This window comes from Dermacentor variabilis, chromosome 1 (genome assembly GCF_050947875.1).
Source record: "Dermacentor variabilis isolate Ectoservices chromosome 1, ASM5094787v1, whole genome shotgun sequence".
Lineage (NCBI taxonomy): Eukaryota > Metazoa > Arthropoda > Arachnida > Ixodida > Ixodidae > Dermacentor > Dermacentor variabilis.
Genome location: NC_134568.1, coordinates 183,926,096 through 183,945,990, shown reverse-complemented (window position 1 = coordinate 183,945,990; position 19,895 = coordinate 183,926,096). Strand labels below are relative to the sequence as shown.

Sequence of the window (19,895 nt, the reverse complement as noted above, 5' to 3'; positions counted from 1 at the left end):
GAGAGAGAAAAAAAAAAAAAGCCCAGAACAAGCTCATTAACTGTTTAAGTGTCACCACATACATGCATGGCATTGACAACAAGTCCCATGTGGTCACAGATGTATGTGTATGGTGGCAACCAAACCATTTGAAAATGCACCTTTTTGGAATGAAGCACTGCCTATCACTGCTCTTGAGGTGCTGCAACCTTTCCAGACTTCTGAAAAATTTCTTGCTGTTCTGTCATCCCTTGGCTTCCACCAGAACTGACTTTTTGCTTTGCTCTATGGCGGCTACTACCGTGGTAGTTTAGGAGTATTCCCACTCCACCTAGCTTACTGCTGTGTGCTAAAAGACACGTTTTTTGCCGCAAGTTAAAACACACACAAAAGGAAGACACATAACACGTGTTGTCTTTATGTGTCTTCCTTTTGTGTGTGTTTTAACTTGCGGCAAAAAAACATATCTTTTAGCAAGCACCAACCAGGCCAACAAGCAGCTCTGTTGCAGCATATTGCTGTATGCTCATGCCTGCAATTGCACACTTTATGTTTGGCATTCCTGTGCATGTCATTTTGAGTCCCGAGCATCCAGAACAGAGCCATGGGCATGCGGAACTGAATTTACAATCTCGTGTCAAAAACAGCAAAAAATTGCTTGCTCTTACTTCCACAATGTCGTCATGCAACGTCATTGCAAGCAGCTGGACTCATCCATGCTATTGGCTTATTTCGTGATTGCGAGAATGTTCTCAGTAACACTTAATTGCTAATCTTGAGTTAAATAAATGAAACATATCTATGTCTGTGACCTCAAAAACATAGAAAAGCAATTTAATCAGTGCACTACCGGCCTACACACAACAATTGCGCGTAGCTGCGTCTGCTGCGCATGGCATCTGAGACAGCAGATACTGAGATAGTGTAGTCTACTGCAGCTGCCACGGAGTGCCGTGATGAACCCTTTCCACCAAGACACTCAACTTTTGGGGGGGCTTTGCCCTCTTGGCTTCTCCCTTGTGTAGCTTTCAGCACGCTGGCGGAGATAAAAAGAGAGAGAAAGCCGTGCATCGGAGTGATAACTACACTTATACTTGAAGGATTTGAAAATTTTTTACGGCCTGAGATTTGTGGGACAGCATCCTTTAATAGTGAGGCCATTCTATGATTAGTTAAAAATGTGTTTCAGGGCCCCTTTAAAGGGGTCCTGAGCGATCTTTTATCGAAGTCAAGAAATGCATTTGAAGTTAAAACAGGCTATTTCAGAGATACTTTACCGCAAAAAATTACTTCAATGCATTCAGCAGAAGTGTAGTTATTGGCAATCAAAGGTCCCCTTCGAGGTGCTTCCGCTCCTTCTTCAATGCCTTGCACTGTAAAGACTAGGGTGGAGTGGGGTGTGCCCACAACGCTCAGCCTACTGAACGTCACCATGGCGCGCAGCTAAAATTTGATTTTGGATGTTCACATAGACGCCGATATTTCCAATACGGTAGTCCTCAACGAGCCGCAGTGTATTCAGCGAGCAGACTCGTCGTGGCACCCCACGGTGGCCATGGTATCCATGCTATATAACAGACTGCAGCTACATGCAACTGTAGTGCATATGCGCAGCGTTTGCTTTGTGCATGACAGGGCTTGAGTGCGCGCTCGCACTCGTATGCTCCTGTCTGGCCATGCTACGCGGTGTGGACTGGCTTTGTCCTGCACCAGCTTCACCATCATAGTAGCCACATCTAACTTGTGCATTCTGAAGCACTGTCAATAGCTAAATATGAAGTGAAGTCTGCCGAGCCGCCTAGCCAGGAGCAGCCAGGAGTAATTCTTATCAAAATTTGAAAGAAGATTTTCAGTTACTTCAGCACTGCTTATTAAACTGAGTCAATAAATATACACAGAAACAGCAGGAAGAAGCGCACTGATTTAAACACCCTTCTTGACTAAAGTCAGCTATTGGCCGATAGCTGCCGCATGTGGAAATGTGCAATATGACGAAATGTAACTTCCGAAAAGAGTGAGAAGAAGGCTTCTGTTGAAAAGTGTGTGTTTAAGAAAAAGGCGACTGTGCTTCACTTGCAAGCTAGACGTGCTGCGCACAACTGCAAAATTTGGCTGAGATCTTCACAGCAGCGTATACTATCCATGAACTTTGTTTTTTCACCAAGCCCAACGGGTGGTTCAGGACTCCTTTAACATGACCTAAAAATTTATTTGCTTTTGTTTTCATGACGTAAGCCACTCTGATGAAGTTAAAGCTCCCAATAAAAAAATTGGTTGATCCTTCTTTCAAAGGAATCAGTCATAATACAAAAGTGAAACTTGTCTTCATATAAGTAGTTGCAGCTTTGTTTGACATTAAGAGATACAGTTGAGAGGCGGGGGGATGGGAAGGGTACTCGGGGTATGTGAAGCCGTTGCAACTAGGCATCACGGGCACCCTACCACTGCGCAGAGATCCGCAACAATTTGTACACAAGCGAAAGTTGTAAACGACTCGTGACCAGGAGACATTCCAGAGATACTGCATCACACACATCGGAGCACTGGGCAAATGCACGGGAAACCACAGGCGTTTGCAAACCGTACAAGCGAAGCCGAAAGGGTTGTTCGTAAACCACTTCACTAACTCGCATTTTGCTTCTGCGAAAGGCACACACACACACTATTTGCGTGTCGGCGGCTTTCTTGCGGCATCGCTTGGCGTGCGGCATCCTAATGCCGAGCAGCTTCGCCGAAGGTAGGAGCATTTTAGTCCAGCTTGGAAGTGTCTTTGGCAGCCAGGTAACTGGCAACCTGCTCAGCTTCACAAATGTGAGAGGCACTATTTGTAGTGCGCGCCCGGTACATGCGAATGTGTTGTGCTTCCCACTGGCGTCTCTTGAGGGTCCAACACGGTCAGTCTCATGATGTTCACCCATTGACATAGCTGCATTCCTGCAGCACTTAACGCAGCAGCACTGTTACTTTGCGCCATTGCAAGTGGAGCAGTAGGTGACGTGTAAACACCGCTGCTACGCGTTTATAAACTGCACTTCGGAGGCAGCCAGGAGTCATAGGCTAGTCCAGCGACTCTGAAGAGAATCCATGCGGCAAAACTGCATTATTAAAGCAGACCATCAGAGCACAAAGCTCGGAAAAGAGCAACATGGTGCCATCTCGCGGGGATGCTAGAAAACTAGTGTGCTGTTTTCGTGGAGTCATTTCCATGCTACACGTACACGCGAGAAATTCTTGGTGCAGTACAGCATAAAGCACCTTCGTGTTAGTGCCACCATCTAGCATGGTTGCTAGAAAACTAGTGTGCTATTTAAGTGACGTTATTTCCATGATGTATGTACATGTGAGAATTCTTGGTGAAGCCCAGCATAAAACACTTTCGTGCTGAAATGTGACCCTGGGGGATGTATTTTTCAAAAAAATGCGACACCCGAAGGGTCAATGTTGGTATAATGGAAGGCAGAAAAATGTGCCCCTGCTATGTGCAGTACGGCAGAGACCGTTTATAATGTACCGGAATTGTAAATTTCCACACTGCAAGTGGTACCGCACAAAAATAAAAACAACATTTTTAAAGTCTGTGCACAAGCATAATGTGTACACCATGCAGCCACGCGTGTTCAGGAATCGAAGCATACAATGGGGCATATGCCCGCATTTTTGTTGCCGAGGTGGTTCGTCTGCTTTTTAAGTGCTGTACAGCCACTGCAAGGCATTTTGTTGACTCTGCACCAAACTGCAACTTTATCTGCTGACTCCCAATGAGACAGCGCTGCTTAGGGCCTAGCCAGCGGGAGTGCCAGGTGGTAGGCTATTGCGGGAAGCTTGCTCTTGATGTATGTTCATACCTGTAAACGAATACACTGAGACCTGGGATGAAATAACATGCACAGACTGCACTGACAGCAGCAGGTGTGATTGATTGATTGATTGATAGATAGATAGATAGATAGATAGATAGATAGATAGATAGATAGATAGATAGATAGATAGATAGATAGATAGATAGATAGATAGATAGATAGATAAACTTTATTAAAATAGTAATAAAAAAAACAGCTAATGGTCGGGGCCCTTAGTCCAGGGCTCCGCTGGCTCGTGCCATCTTCTCAGCTCTCTTTATCAGCTTGAGCTGGTCGTCGAGGGCCGAGCTGGACAGCAGTGCCTCCCATTGCTCCCTCGTGGTGTTCGTGTCTGGGTGTTCTATGTTGTGTAGTGCGCACTCCCACGTAATGTGGTATAGGGTTGGTGTGACCCCACACCATGGGCATTCGTCCCTGTAGGCTGTGGGGTGTATCCTATGTAATATGTGTAAGTTCGTGTAAGTGCCTGTCTGGAGCCTACAGCAGGTGTGAAGTGGGGTTCACAGGCGACCAGCCGGCAACTACCGTGAACGTGTATAGCAAAAGTTTGAGTGGGTGCGCACTGGTAGGAACGGCGAAAGCTCGTGTGTGGACAATGTTTCGAATGGATGAATTTGCGGAACACAGTTTAAACTGACAGCATCGCGGAGCTAAAATTGCAAGCACAATTACTGCACATCACAACATTGTGCATCGCAACGGATGAATGTGAAACGCACTTGCGGCCTTGACTGATTTTTCCACGGTGCTGGAGTTGTGAAAAACAAAAAAGCATTTTACTGTCATTTTTCCAGCTAGCCTGATAATACAGAAATCTTCGCAACCCCATCTGTGTCCAGAAAAATCAGTTGGCAACTGCATTTATTTTCCGCACACAAACAGAAGAGCCAAAGAGCGACAATGCGCACGTGTTCGGTGCAGACCCTGTGCCGCAGACAAGCGGCTCGAGCAAAAGGCCTCTCCGTCGCCTCGGTAACCCCCGCACGCCTGCTGAGCCAGCCCGCTGCTGCCACATTTTCACCATTTTCTTTAATGGGACAGTGTTAAAGGCCCCGTGCTGCAGAAAATCCGGTGTCGGCGGCGGCGTCTTGGGCTGAGAAAATTATCTCGAACAACACATCCCGATCCATGCAGGCCCTTCACGTGGCGAATAGGCATTACTGAACTAATTGAATTTCTCAAAGTAAAATGCATCAGAAAATTCGCAAACTACTCCAGTCAAACCTTGATATATCGAACATGGATATACACAATTATTGCGTATGACGTAGCAATTGCTACGAATGGGTGGATGTCCGATTTTCCATTTATTCATAATTATTGCGTATATCGAACACTTTCTATATCACCTGAAAAATAGCATGCATATCTAATTTTTTATTTGAATGGGGATGGACATAAAATGAATATATCCAACGCTGCCACCCCAGACCAGGTGCGCTTTGTTGACAGGCGGTGAGCTTTCCCGACTGCGGCGCACTATAGCTGCACACATCAATCGCGTCGAGGGCGCCATTTGAACGCAGCGGTGTACGCATGCGGCAATTTGGCTAGTTCGACAATGCCAACGATGCATTGCATTTGCCGCACTGACTCCACCTCGGTGCCGCACTCTGTGCCTGCCACGCCTTGCGTGGACTGGCGGTTTGCACCCACAATGACGCGCGACAGCGCATGCTCACTGGACTCACTCATAGATGCCTTGGACAGACGCCACTTAATACTGTGTTATTGACAGTGTTTCAAAATTGACGGATTGACGGAAGTGGAGATCGCAGCAGAAGTAGCGGGCAAACGAAGACGCTGCCGAGGTTGATCCTGCAAGCGCTGATATTGCCCCACTCCCGACTTCAACTGAGGCTGTCACTGCTTTGGCCTTTCTACACCACTACTGTGGCGCAACAGAACGCACTGGCCTATCGCTTGCGGATCGTTTAGACTACACTCTAAAAGAAGTTTACACCTTTTGGGGCTTATCTTGTCCCCAAACAACAATCGTCATTTGCCTTGCTTGCGTTTCCTCTCGAAAATGATGTGTCGAGCTGATAATGTGCAAGCCGCCCATGACTAGGAAGTACCGGGCTCGAAGCGTTAAAGAAAGGAAATGCGGGCATGACAGATGATTGTTTGGGGACAAAATACAACCCAAAGGGTGTAAACTTTTTTAGAGTGTGTGTTGAGGACTCCACGTTTAAGCAAGGCTGCCAATAAGAAGCAAGCTACACTGCTGCAGTACTTTGAACCAAATAAATAAATACTTTGTGTGAAGCTTCAAGTGAGCATTTACTGCGCCGCGATTGGGGTGCGTTCGGGGGGCGTTGGTCGGAGCGCGCGTTTGGTTTTGCCGCGTACGATTGGCCTAGGCCGCGCCGACTTCACGTGGCTTACGAAGTCGGCGAGGCCTAGGCCAATGCCTCCTATAGTTAGAGGAGGTGTTGCCTAGGCTAATTGCATGCGGCGCAATCGACCGCACACTCCCAACTGACGAAGTCGGTGCAGCCTAGGCAACAGAATGCGCGCTCCGAACAATGATCTCCGATTGTGCCCTTGGTTCATTGATTGATTTGCACAAGTTCTTGATGCATTTTTTAGGTGATTTTCTATATAGAATTCTGGCTTATCGACCTTTTTTTGCGGTCACCACGCTGTTCAATATATCGAGGTTCGACTGTACTTGCACGCAACCTACAGACATGATAGAGTCAGATTCATCGTCATCATCAGCCTGTTGTTACGTTTCGCCTACAACGCGCGGTATAGCCGGCGCGGATGCAGCGGACGCCGGGGCTTCGTTCAAAGCGGCGGACATTTTGGCCCGTTCGGCGCCGCCGCTACGCCTCCCCGCCAAGCGCGTCCAGGCATGTTCCAATGCCACGTGTCTTCGTGTGCGCGTGTGTGCATGTTGGTGCCCACGCTTGTCAAAGCGCGGCAGCCGGGGAGAGGAGCTCCCCCAACTGTGAAGCGAGGAGGTCTGACCGGCGCCGGCCCGGCGGATGCGTCACCTACTCGTCTCAACGTGCCCGAGCGGCGCATCACGTGCCCCTCTGACGAGGCGTTCCTTCTTGCCCTCAACTGCGAGAGTATAAAAGCAGCTGCCCCCGGACGCCAAGAGAGAGGCTCCGATTTCTTCCGTAGAGTTACGTGCTCTCCCGTCTCTCCACTTCGGTCGACCTGACCGCCCGCTCTTATGCGATGATAGAATAAACAAGTTGTTCTGTTAGCAGTCGACTCATGCTTTGCTCGGACCTTCGGATGCTTCCAGTTGTGCCCCAGGCCGCCAGGCCAACGCTACCCTTGGGGCTTGCAACCCATTTGCAACAACGGGCGTCAGCGCTGAGGTTCCAACAGCTGGTTGTCAGCGGTGAGATCGCGACAACGGAGGCCAGCAGCGAAGATATGCAGTTGACTGTATGCTGAGCAGCAAAACGACCATCCGGGAGCAGTGCAACGAGCCCTGTGTGATGACTGGTTGCCTGCAGCGGAACGACTGCGCTGAATTCTTGGCTGCGAGGTTTGGTGAGTGCGGGACTTTCTTCTTCTGAGTTTTGCCAGGCTTTTGTTAGTGTCAGAAACAGAGCTGGTAATTGTGGTTGTCGTTGCTGCCAGGTTAGTTTGCGGCAAGACAATAGTAGGCAGTAGAGAAAGCAGCATTCAGAGCAGCGATGGATTTGAAGTCGTTGCGCAAACCGAAATTGCTGGAGCTTGCAAGAGAGTTGGGTCTGGATGTCTCAGACAAACTCAGAAAACCAGAACTGCTGAGGGCTATTCTTGAGTTAGAAGCGGAGGATGACGAGCTGTCGGAATGCCTTGAGACCATTGAGGAGAGGGCAAAAACACAGGAGCGTGAACTTAAAGAACAGAAACAGAAAGAGAAAGATGAGCGTGAACGAAAAGAACAGAAAGAAAAAGAAGAGCGTGAACGTAAAGAACAGATAGAACGAGAGCAACAAGAGAAAGAAAGAGAGCGCGACCGTCAACACGCTTTGGAAATGAAGCGTCTCGAGTTAGAGATGGAACGCGCTCGTAATGGAAGCCAGGCACACGGTGCAGGAGAACGAGTATTGTTCAAAATGACTGACCTGATGCGGCCGTTTAAGCTTGGAGAGGACATTGGTTTGTTCCTGGTTAACTTTGAGCGAACGTGCGAGAAGCAGGGGTTCTCTCGGGAAACGTGGCCACAGCGCTTGCTCACTTTGTTACCCGGCGAGGCGGCCGACGTAGTCGCTCGCTTGAATAGAGAGGAGGCAGAGGATTTCGACAAAGTGAAATCGAGTCTGCTAAAAAAGTACAGGCTGTCAGCGGAGGCGTTCCGTCGGAAGTTTCGGGAAAATGAGAAAGGCAAAAGTGAGTCATATACAGAGTTTGCCTACAGGCTTATGTCAAACATGCAGGAGTGGCTCAAAGAAGAGAAAGCGTTTGGTGACCACGAGAAAGTTCTGCAGTGTTTCGGGCTGGAACAGTTTTATAGTCGGTTACCTGAGAACGTGCGGTACTGGGTCTTGGATAGGCCAGACGTTAGTACGGTGGCTAGAGCCGCTGAGCTAGCCGAGGAGTTTGTGACGCGTCGGGCTCGCGGAGCTAAGCACGGTCAAAAGGGTGAATTTGGCTCCAAGTTTGAGAGGCCAAAGTTCACACCCATGAGAGCAAGGGGCGACACACGTAGTGCGGATGCGAGTGAAAGCAGTCCGACCGAACGTAAGGAGACGGCGGCAGCCGAAGCTGAACGCAGAAAGCGGTTCGAGACGAGGCAAGCGCGCGTGTTATACGTGCCAGAAGCCGGGTCACTTTTCGGCGCAGTGTCCGGAAACAAAAACAAAAGTCGTGTTTTTGTCATTATGCAGCACTGACGAGAACATGAAGCTTCTCGAGCCTTACATGCGAGACCTCCTCGTGAACGGGAAAGAGTGCCGAGTGCTTCGCGATTCCGCAGCTACGATGGATGTAGTTCACCCCTCTTACGTAGAACCCGATATGTTCACGGGCGAGTGCGCATGGATCAAGCAAGCCGTGGAAGCTCATAGCGTGTGTCTGCCTGTAGCCAAAGTGCTTATTGAAGGACCTTTCGGAGCGCTTGAGACGGAGGCCGCAGTGTCATCTATGCTGCCCCCCCAGTACCCGTACCTATTTTCGAACAGGTCCGATCACCTCCTGCGCGAGAAGGGGCTTTTGTTTGGTGAGGCTAGCGTTCAGGCCTTAACCAGATCGAAGGCTCGGGAGCTCACTGCAAAGGCGGTAGTTGCGGCGCCGACGTTGTCGAACAATGAGAAAGGGTCAGAGGCGCAGCAAGCTGATATTCAGAGCACGCCTGAACTGAATAAAATTGAGCCTGTAGCGTTGAAGGCACCAGATACCGGAGAGGAAATGCCCGATAAGGGAAAGTTAGAAGAGCTATCTGCGGATTTGCTCATCGCGCCTACGTCAGACGGACTTAATAGGTTGCTAAAAGTCAGCCGGTCGGCTTTGATAGCCGAGCAAAAGAAGGATGGCAGCCTAGAAAACATACGCTGCATTGTCAAGGAAGGTATCGCCAAGAAAAATGCTCGCTTGGTGGAAAGAGGTGGGGTCCTGTACCGGAAGTATCTAGACCGCAGGGGAGTGGAGTTCGATCAGCTGATCGTTCCTCAGTGCTACCGTCAGGATCTGTTGCGCTTGTCGCACGGGGGTTCGTGGTCCGGACACCTAGGAGTTAAGAAAACTAAGGACCGTCTCTTGCAAGAGTACTATTGACCAGACGCAGACCACTTTGTGAGGACATGTGACACCTGTCAGCGGGTGGGCAAACCAGGGGACAAATCGAGGGCGCCGTTGAAATTGGTACCTATGATTACGGAGCCTTTTAGACGGCTCGTTATTGATACAGTGGGACCTCTGCCGGTAACAGCCACGGGGTACGGACACATTTTGACTGTGATCTGCCCAGCGACAAAGTTCCCTGAAGCAGTGCTGCTTAAAGAACTCAGCTCAGTTGAGATAGTCAATGCACTACTGTCCATATTTGCGCGAGTTGGTTTTCCTGCAGAAATTCAATCAGATCAGGGCACAGTGTTTACTAGCGCTTTGACGACAACTTTTCTCGAAAGGTGTGGGGTAAAGCTGTTACACAGCTCAGTGTACCACCCACAGTCGAATTCCGTTGAGAAGCTCCACTCCGTCATGAAGCGCGTGTTGAGAGCGTTGTGTTTTGAACATCGAACTGACTGGGAGCTGTGTTTGCCGGGGGTGATGTTTGCGTTAAGAACCGCGTTTACTAGCGCTTTGACGACAACTTTTCTCGAAAGGTGTGGGGTAAAGCTGTTATACAGCTCAGTGTACCACCCACAGTCGAATTTCGTTGAGAAGCTCCACTCCGTCATGAAGCGCGTGTTGAGAGCATTGTGGTTTGAACAACCAACTGACTGGGAGCTGTGTCTGCCTGGAGTGATGTTTGCATTAAAGACCGCGCCGCATGTGGCTACGGGGTTTTCGCCGGCTGAGCTAGTGTACGATCGCTCGCTGCTATCTCCGCTTCGCATGCTTCGAGACTGATCACTGCCCTCTCCAATGGCTGCAGACCATCTCTTTCACAAATGGCCGCCTCCTGCGCTGGAGCCTCGCTTTGCAACAATATTCCTTTGAGGTGCGTTACAAAAAGGGGAGTCTCAACGGTAACGCCGATGGCTTAAGTCGAAGCCCCTAACGTAGGAATCAGCCTCAGAGTTGTTTGTTACTGATGTTTTTCTTCTTGAGGCAGCATTTTTAACATATTGCTTTTGTTTAGTGTTTCAAAGTGATGACATGCTTTCTAGTGCAATTTTCCAATTTGTGGACGCGTTCTGAGTGCTGCTAGACTACTGTAAGGAACTAGGCAGTGGTATAAAAGGGGTGAGAGCCTGGCAGGACTTCGTGAGGGTTGTTTCGTGCTTGCTGACTGAGCGGTTGAGTTTCGGCGTAGTTCTAACGCTTGCCGGGAACGAGAACAAAAATGTCAACTCTCCCGAAGTCACTTTGCAGTGTCCTGTGTGAACCTGAACGAGAGAACGAGGCCTTCTCTGTGCGCTGCGCTCAAGAAACGCCGAAGGACGCCCGACTTCGGTTATGAGCATCATCGAGCGACATCCCTCCGGACAGCGGATGCAGTCCCCTGACCATCGGGATCTCCTTCCCCCGGCGGGGCGGTCTGTTACGTTTCGGCTACAACGCGCGGTATAGCCGGCGCGGATGCAGCGGACGCCGGGGCTTCGTTCAAAGCGGCGGACATTTTGGCCCGTTCGGCGCCGCCGCTACGCCTCCCCGCCAAGCGCGTCCAGGCATGTTCCAATGCCACGTGTCTTCATGTGCGCGTGTGTGTGTGTGTGCATGTTGGTGCCCACGCTTGTCAAAGTGCGGCAGCCGGGGAGAGGAGCTCCCCCAACTGTGAAGCGAGGAGGTCTGACCGGCGCCGGCCCGGCGGATGCGTCACCTACTCGTCTCAACGTGCCCGAGCGGCGCATCACGTGCCCCTCTGACGAGGCGTTCCTTCTTGCCCTCAACTGCGAGAGTATAAAAGCAGCTGCCCCCGGACGCCAAGAGAGAGGCTCCGATTTCTTCCGTAGAGTTACGTGCTCTCCCGTCTCTCCACTTCGGTCGACCTGACCGCCCGCTCTTATGCGATGATAGAATAAACAAGTTGTTCTGTTAGCAGTCGACTCATGCTTTGCTCGGACCTTCGGATGCTTCCAGTTGTGCCCCAGGCCGCCAGGCCAACGCTACCCTTGGGGCTTGCAACCCATTTGCAACAACTCGTGCCAGCGGTGCGATTCCAACACTGTTTTATGTCCACTGCAGGACGAAGGCCTCTCCCTACGATCTCCAATTACCCTTGTCCTGCGCCAACCGATTCCAACTAGTGCCCGCGAATTTCCAAATTTAGTCGATTTACCTAGTCTTCTGCCGTCCTCGACTGCGTTTCCCTTCTCTTGATACCTATTCTGTAACCTCAAGTGTCGGAGTGTAATTTGAATATACGAAAAAACATAATTGTGTCATGCGCAAACTCAAACCCCTTGTCTTAGTAGGAGCGGCACGGCCTGCTCGTTTCGTTGCAACACCATCAAAAAAAAGAACCACAAAGCTCACCTTTGTGCATCGCGTTCGCCGCCAGTGTTTCCAGGAAAACATTATGGTTACATAAGCTGCAGTTGCCGGCAAGCGTGAAGAGCAGGCAGGGATCTTTGCATGCTATTGCATTAACCTCTTAAAAATTTTTCCCCCCCTTCCATTCCTAGTTCACTTGTTCGCTTCGTGTCTTCTCCTCCTTTACATCACCCCAGTTGCCCTCCCCTCAGCCATTGCGCCTCATTTAAAAGCGCACTTGCTGCCTTGTTTGACTGCAGGATTTTCCGGCAACAGCATTATAACTGGTATTTCGTCTCACGCTCCTGCACTATAAGTGGTATGTGTATACATTGAGTTCTATGGAAGGATAAACATGAGTCAGGAAAGATTGGATTATATCTCGTTCTACACTACAAGCAGTTACATTAAAAGTGCTTCAAGCTATACAGTTAAACCTTGTAATAACGAATTCGGCGGGGAACGCGAAAAAATTCTCTTTCATGAAAATTTCGTTGATGCGAAACGAGACAGCACAGGCAATGCGCCGCAGAATGAAACTTTAAAATTCCGTTAGCCTACTTTGGCAAGCTTTGCCACATTGCTAACAACCACAATGGTGACAGTAAACAGTATGCCGCGTGCGTCGATCAGCAGTGTCAGTGCTACCGTGGAGCATTATTCTCGGTCAATTGCTTTTGGAAATGCAATCAGTTTTACGAGATCCTGCATAATTCTGCACCGGATGCAGAGCAACAGCGCTCCAAGCAAGCAGTAGCCTTTCTGCAGTGCACGCTGTCACCTAAGACGCCGACGTGTCCGATGCCAAGCGTGAAAGTGATCGTATCTCGTATACCCGAAGGCAATCGATCGAGATTACGGCCCCTTAGCACAAGTCTATGTCCAGTGCCGAAACTGCACGTCATGCCTGTCGGGTGGCACCGAAATCAGCATTCTTGAAGCAAGGGATGTGTATTCTCGAACGATTGCTTAATCACGGCCCGATTCGTGGCACTTTATGCTGTGACCGCCATCTCAAGCGCCATATTCCACGTTGGTGGGATGTGGATTTCCTTGTTCTTGCTGCATTTTGCTCACTGAGGTGCACATTACGCACTGCACGAGACATGCAAAAACCGTCGTTACATGCTGGTAGTAATGTGCGCGCTGCTTAGAACATGTGATCATCACACAAGATGGCGGCCATGACGTGTTTCCGGCGCATGCAATCCGCCTTTCTCACGGCGCGACGGTGCATGCGCCCTGCCCTAGCGGATTAGTCGCAAAATGTTATGGAAGGGAGGCGCGCGCGGCTGCGCGGCCAGATATCAGGGGAAAGTACCCGGAAAAAAAAATTAATAAAAAAGCGCATGGATGCTCACTGCAGCGAACACTTGTGCCGTGTACCGTGTTGAAACTCTACTGGTAGCTCGACACCGGTGCGGTGCCAAAAACCTGTGTAGCGTAAGACTGCAACTACACTTTAAAATAGAAAAGGGCTAGGGTTTCGTCCGCACTGCACCGTGAACCACGTAGTTGCCGCCTTGCATTGACGGCTGTCAAATTTATCGATAAACCCCTATGTTACACTTGGCCGACACTTCATGAACACGTTGCTGACGCAGTCTTCTTGCAGCGTCGGCCCATTCTTGCTGGTGGTGGCAGCGCGTGCCTGACTTCACATACTCGTTTAAGGCGTGGTAACACTGGGTCGATACGAGACCGACAAAACGCTGACGCCGACGATTGGCCGACTATTCAGCACTTAATCACTGAGACCATTTGATCATAATAGTCCAACAACGATGGAACCGACGGGTGCAAGTTGCCATATAGTGCGACAGGCTTTCTTGTCAATGATGGCACCGACAAAAACAGCGTGCTGACCGTGATCGCTCGACCGAACCCTACGCAATCAGCCATCGAACTGACAACGTGATGGCTGCACCTCATCCACTTGTAAATATAATTATTCGCGCTCAAGATGCGTCAACGTGCCTTCAAAGTTGAAATGCACAAGCTTCAGTCCTTTCAAGCCGTGCTCGTGAACTTTGTCAAGCCGTGCGCGGGAAGTCTGAGCCAATACGTTGATCCTGTTTAGCGAAGGTTTGGTTAGGCCTGACCCCATCGAGCTTGTGCACCCGCTACCGATGGACCTGAACTTAAAGAATAAGCAGTCAGGATGAAGGAAACCGCTCTTGTAGTTCACTTGTGGCCCTATAGCGATTTGATAACTACTCTTCACTTCGCACAGCACATGCGCAATAAGCGGCAAGCGGCGAAAGAGCGCTGTGCCAACATCTTCTACTTTAGTCACCGTTCCCAAACGCTGCCTGTCGCATTCCCGTAGATGGTGGGTCTGAGTGTGTTGGTACGCTGACACATTTCTTAATTCCACAGAAGCACTGTCTAGCTCTGCATCAAATGGAAAAGAAGAGACAGTGCATTCGGTACAGCAGCATAAACTCGCTCAGTAACCAACGGTGTCAGCGATGGCAGCTGCGTTTTCGCGAGAGAACTACACAGCCTATAAGTGGGGGCTTATGTCGAGCACAGTATTCTGTAATAATACTTTATGGTACGCGCAAACTGTAAGTATGATGGTTAAAGAAAAGCGAGAAGCAGTTGTAACAGCCCGTAACATATATGTATAGATTATAGTTGTAGTTGTTTAAGTGGCTCGGCCGCGCATATTGACTCGTCCAGGGAGGAACAACGCGGCTCACATGTGCAGGTAAGTATGTTTTGCTACGTTTGAGATTATTTCACATCAGCGATGCGCCGTTTCTACAATATCCGAAACTAACAGCGATCTGAAGCTGTAGATGTAGATGTAAACAAATGCACCGCTTTGGCTGATCCGACGTGGAAGGCTGCGCTTGAAGGCATCTTGAATGTGCAAAATGTTTAGTGAATGACTAAAAGGAATACAAAAAGCGATGTGCAAGCACAGACATCAGCGACAGCGAACTCCAAGGCAGCCGCGTCAGCAGATGGAACTCAGCGTGCCTTTATAGGCCGCGCTGTTACCACAGCAGCGCACTCTGGCCTATTCACCCACTATACTCGATGGGTGAATGACATGCTGCCCCAGAGAAACCATTAATAATGAATCGTGATCCATTAAATGCACAACCGACGCACACTCAACATAGGCGCAGGTAGACAAATCAACCGGCGAAATCCCCATCACCCTTCCAAAACTTTTGCAGCGGCGTGCGTCAGAGGGCAGCACAGGATCATGAAAGAGGCGGATTGCTCCCGGCACTTGGTTGTTTTTGTAAACAAAAGTGGCAGTGCCCCCGCGGTGGTATTTTATGCAATTTTAAAGCAAAGCAATGGCATTTGAGCACATTTTGGAGCATGCTAGCCTTGCGCAAGTAGGTAATATGCGGGGCTACATTTCGACAAATTTCGTTGATACGGGTTTGTAGTACAGCAACATTTCGTTGTTGAGAGGTACGAAATGCATTGAATCCTATGGCGTTTGCTGGGGATAAGAGAATATTTCGTTGTCACGAGAATTTAATTGTAAAGGGTTTCGACTGTAGGAGAATGACAGAACACATTCAGTATACCTTGATCTGCATCACAAAAAAAAAAAAAAACAGGGGGGGGGGATGCGACAATAGTCAATGCACACTACAGTCAGCTACAATACTTGCCTCCTTAACTTCTATACAATCACTGATGGCATGCACTCAGAAAAGAGACTTGCGAACCCCTTGGAGTTGCACAGGAATATACAGGGTGTCCAAGCTAACTTGGACCAAGATTTTGAAAAAACCTATGCGTACTTCAGAACAGAAATCCTGTGGATGTTGTTAGCGTTTGTCTAAACTTACAGTACCATTCTTTTGCTCATCTTTTTTTAAAAATAATTAGCCGAGACAAATTAATTAAATTTTTAAACATAGCTTCAAACGTTCAGGTGTCAATAGGAAAGTTGTGAAACTTCACAAATATTGCCCAACCCAGGTACTTCCAACAAGATAGACTTAGCATGGCCGTTTTTATTCGGGAAAAACGAAAGCTCGCGGAGTTTAAAAAATACGATGTGACAGCTCGCTCTGTGTGCTCAAATTGTTTCTGTGGCACTGGTAAGCTTACGTTTGTGCTCCTCGAATTCAGTCTGCGTCAGCAGCTTTATTGAGCAGGGCATTTTGGTGGGAAGTATTTACGTGCCACTTGGTGGTTAATTGCTATGGGCACTTTATGTGGCGACAGCAATAGGAAATCGAAATGAAATCAAACTAGCGAAGGACGCCAGGATACAATGCTGCCAGAGCAAAACGTGACACTTATTTCGAGCGGCCTGCAGCAGGGAATGGTGGCAGGTTTGGGTTCACTGTCGTCATTGTCATCGTCAGCCTGGTTACGCCCACTGCAGGACAAAGGCCTCTCCCATACTTCTCCAACTACCCCGGTCATGTACTAATTGTGGCCATGTTGTCCCTGCAAACTTCTTAATCTCATCTGCCCACCTAACTTTCTGCTGTCCCCTGCTACGCAACCCTTCCCTTGTAATCCAGTCCGTAACCCTTAATGACCATTGGTTATCTTCCCTCCTCATTACATGTCCTGCCAATGCCCCATTTCTTTTTCTTGATTTCAACTATGATGCCATTAACGCGCGTTTGTTCCCTCACCCAATCTGCTCTTTTCTTGTCCCTTAATGTTACGCCTATCATTCTCCTTTCCATAGCTTGTTGCGTCGTGCTCAATTTAAGTAGAACCCTTTTCGTAAGCATCCAGGTTTCTGCCCCGTACGCGAGTACTGGTAAGACACAGCTGGTTATACACTTTTCTCTTGAGGGATAATGGCAACCTGCTGTTCATGATCTGAGCATGCCTGCCAAATGCACCCCAGCCCTTTCTTATTCTTCTGATTACTTCAGTCTCAAGATCCGGATCTGCAGTCACTACCTGTCCTAAGTAGATGTATTCCCTTACCACTTCCAGTGCCTCGCTACCTATCGTAAACGGCTGTTCTCTTCCGAGACTGTTAAACATTACTTTAGTTTTCAGCAGATTAATTTTCAGACCGACCCTTCTACTTTGCCTCTCCAGATCAGTGAGCATGCATTGCAATTGGTCTCCTGAGTTACTAAGCAAGGCAATATCATCAGCGAATCGCAAGTTACTAAAGATCTCCATTAACTTTTATCCCCAATTCTTCCCAATTCAGGTCTCTGAATATCTCCTGTAAACACGCTGTGAATAGCATTGGAGAGATCGTATCTCCCTGCCTGACGCCTTTCTTTAGTGGGATTTTGTTGCTTTCTTTATGGAGGACTACGGTGGCTGAAGAGCCGCTATAGATATCTTTCAGTATTTTTACATACGGCTCGTCTACACCCCGATTCCGTAATGCCTCCATGACTGCTGAGGTTTCGACTGAATCAAGCGCTTTCTTGTAATCAATGAAAGCTATATATAAGGGTTGTTTATATTCCGCACATTTCTCTATCACCTGATTGATAGTGTGAATATAGTCTATTGTGGAGTAGCCTTTACAGAATCCTTCCTGGTTCTTTGGTTGAAAGAAGTCTAAGGCGTTCCTGATTCTATTTCAGATTACCTTAGTAAATACTTTGTAGGCAACGGACAGTAAGCTGATCGGTCTAATTTTTCAAGTCTTTGGCGTCCCCTTTCTTATGGATTAGGATTATGTTAGCGTTCTTCCAAGATTCCGGTAAGCTCGAAGTCATGAGGTATTGCGTATACAGGGTGGTCAGTTTTTCTAGAACAATCTGCCCACCATCCTTCAGCAAATCTGCTGTTACCTGATCCTCCCCAGCTGCCTTCCCCCTTTGCATAGCTCCCAAGGCTTTCTTTACTTCTTCCGGCGTTACTTGTGGAGATTTTAAATTCCTATAGACTATTCTCTCTTCCATTATCGTTGTGGGTGCCACTGGTACTGTACAAATCTCTATAGAACTCCTCAGCCACTTGAGCTATCTCATCCATATTAGTAATGATACTGCCGGCTTTGTCTCTAAACACATACATCTGATTCTTGCCTATTCCTAGTTTCTTCTTCACTGCTTTTAGGCTTCCGCCGTTCCTGAGAGCATGTTCAATTCTATCCACATTATACTTCCTTATGTCAGCTATCTTACGCTTGTTGATTAACTTGGAAAGTTCTGCCAATTCTATTCTAGCTGTAGGGTTAGAGGCTTTCACACATTGGCGTTTCTTAATCAGATCTTTCGTCTCCTGCGATAGCTTGCTGGTATCCTGTCTAACGGAGTTACCACCGACTTCTATTGCACACTCCTTAATGATGCCCACAAGATTGTCGTTCATTGCTTCAACACTGAGGTCCTCTTCCTGAGTTAAAGCTGAATACCTGTTCTGTAGCTTGATCCGGAATTCCTCTATTTTCCCCCTTACCGCTAACTCATTGATCGACTTCTTATGTACCAGTTTCTTTCATTCCCTCCTCAAGTCTAGCCTAATTCGAGTTCTTAACATCCTATGGTCACTGCAGTGCACTTTGCCGAGCACATCCACATCTTGTATGATGCCAGGGTTAGCGCAGAATATAAAGTCTATTTCATTTCTAGTCTCGCCATTCGGGCTCCTCCATGTCCACTTTCAGCTATCCCGTTTGTGGAAGAAGGTATTCATTGTCCGCATATTATTCTGTTCTGCAAACTCTGCTAATAACTCTCCCCTGCTATTCCTAGAGCCTATGCCATATTCCCCCACTGACTTGTCTCCAGCCTGCTTCGTGCCTACCCTGGCATTGAAGTCGCCCATCAGTATAGTGTATTTTGTTTTGGCTTTACCCATCGCCGATTCCACGTCTTCATAGAAACTTTTGACTTCCTGGTCATGATGACTGGATGTAGGGGCGTAGACTTGTACTACCTTCAATTTGTACCTCTTATTAAGTTTCACAAGACCTGCTACCATCTCGTTAATGCCATAGAATTCCTGTATGTTACTAGCTATATCCTTATTAATCAGGAATCCGACTCCTAGTTCTCGTCTCTCCGCTAAGCCACAGTAGCACAGGACGTGCCCGCTTTTTAGCACTGTATATGCTTCTTTTGTCCTCCTAACTTCACTGAGCCCTATTATATCCCATTTACTGCCCTCTAAGTCTTCCAATAGCACTGCTAGACTCTCCTCACTAGATAACGTTCTAGCGTTAAACGTTGCCAGGTTCATATTCCAATGGCGGCCTGTCCGGAGCCAGGGATTCTTAGCACCCTCTGCTGCGTGGCAAGTCTGACCGCCGCCGTGGTCGGTGACTTCGCAGCTGCTGGGGACTGAGGGCCAGGGTTTGATTGTTGTATTCATATAGGAGGTTGTGGCCAAGTACTGCACCAGGGTGGCCAATCCTGCTCTGGCGAGGGAGTGTGTTACCAGTTGTGGTAACCGGGATCAGGCCGCACTACAGGCCTGTTTATGCAATTTTATCAACACGCAGATTTTTTGTTTTTAATCCGGTAGAAAATTGTGCGGCACCGGCATTCGAACCACGGTCCTCTTGCATGCGAGGTGGATGGTCTACATCTACGCCACTGCTGCACTGGTTTGGGTTATCACCTATTAAATGCGTGCAGGACACTTCCGAAAGCACTACACCTTCGGCAATGTGAAACGGATAGGTGAAGATGCTTATCGCAATAGGGTTTGTGACGAGAGCTGTGAATGCAGCATGCGACGAGCTGGATGAAGATTTGCTGCTACAGTAGACTTCCATTAATTCAACTCAGATTAATTTGATCACAATAGAAGGTCCCGGCCAGCACCCATACATTTCTATGGGCCCAAACTTTTGTTATTTCAATCTCAAAATTGGCCTTCGCCAAATTCACACTTGGCTGGTCAGTTTCGCTGCAATACAGTCGTGTTAAGGGGGGACATGGAAATTGAAGGGGTCAAATAGTCAAAATTTTCGATTTTCTGATTTCTTTTTTTTCGTGATCCACAGATATTCAATTACCTTGTGGTGAAATATTATAACAAAAT

The 19,895-nt window shown here is 48.4% G+C and overlaps 1 protein-coding gene across 1 annotated transcript in view; it reads right to left on the bottom strand.

The window, feature by feature from the left end:
- The window catches only part of LOC142588712 (uncharacterized), a 70,181-nt gene that overhangs the window by 7,871 nt on the left and 42,415 nt on the right, over positions 1-19,895 (bottom strand). The gene's annotated exons all lie outside the window — the stretch shown is intronic.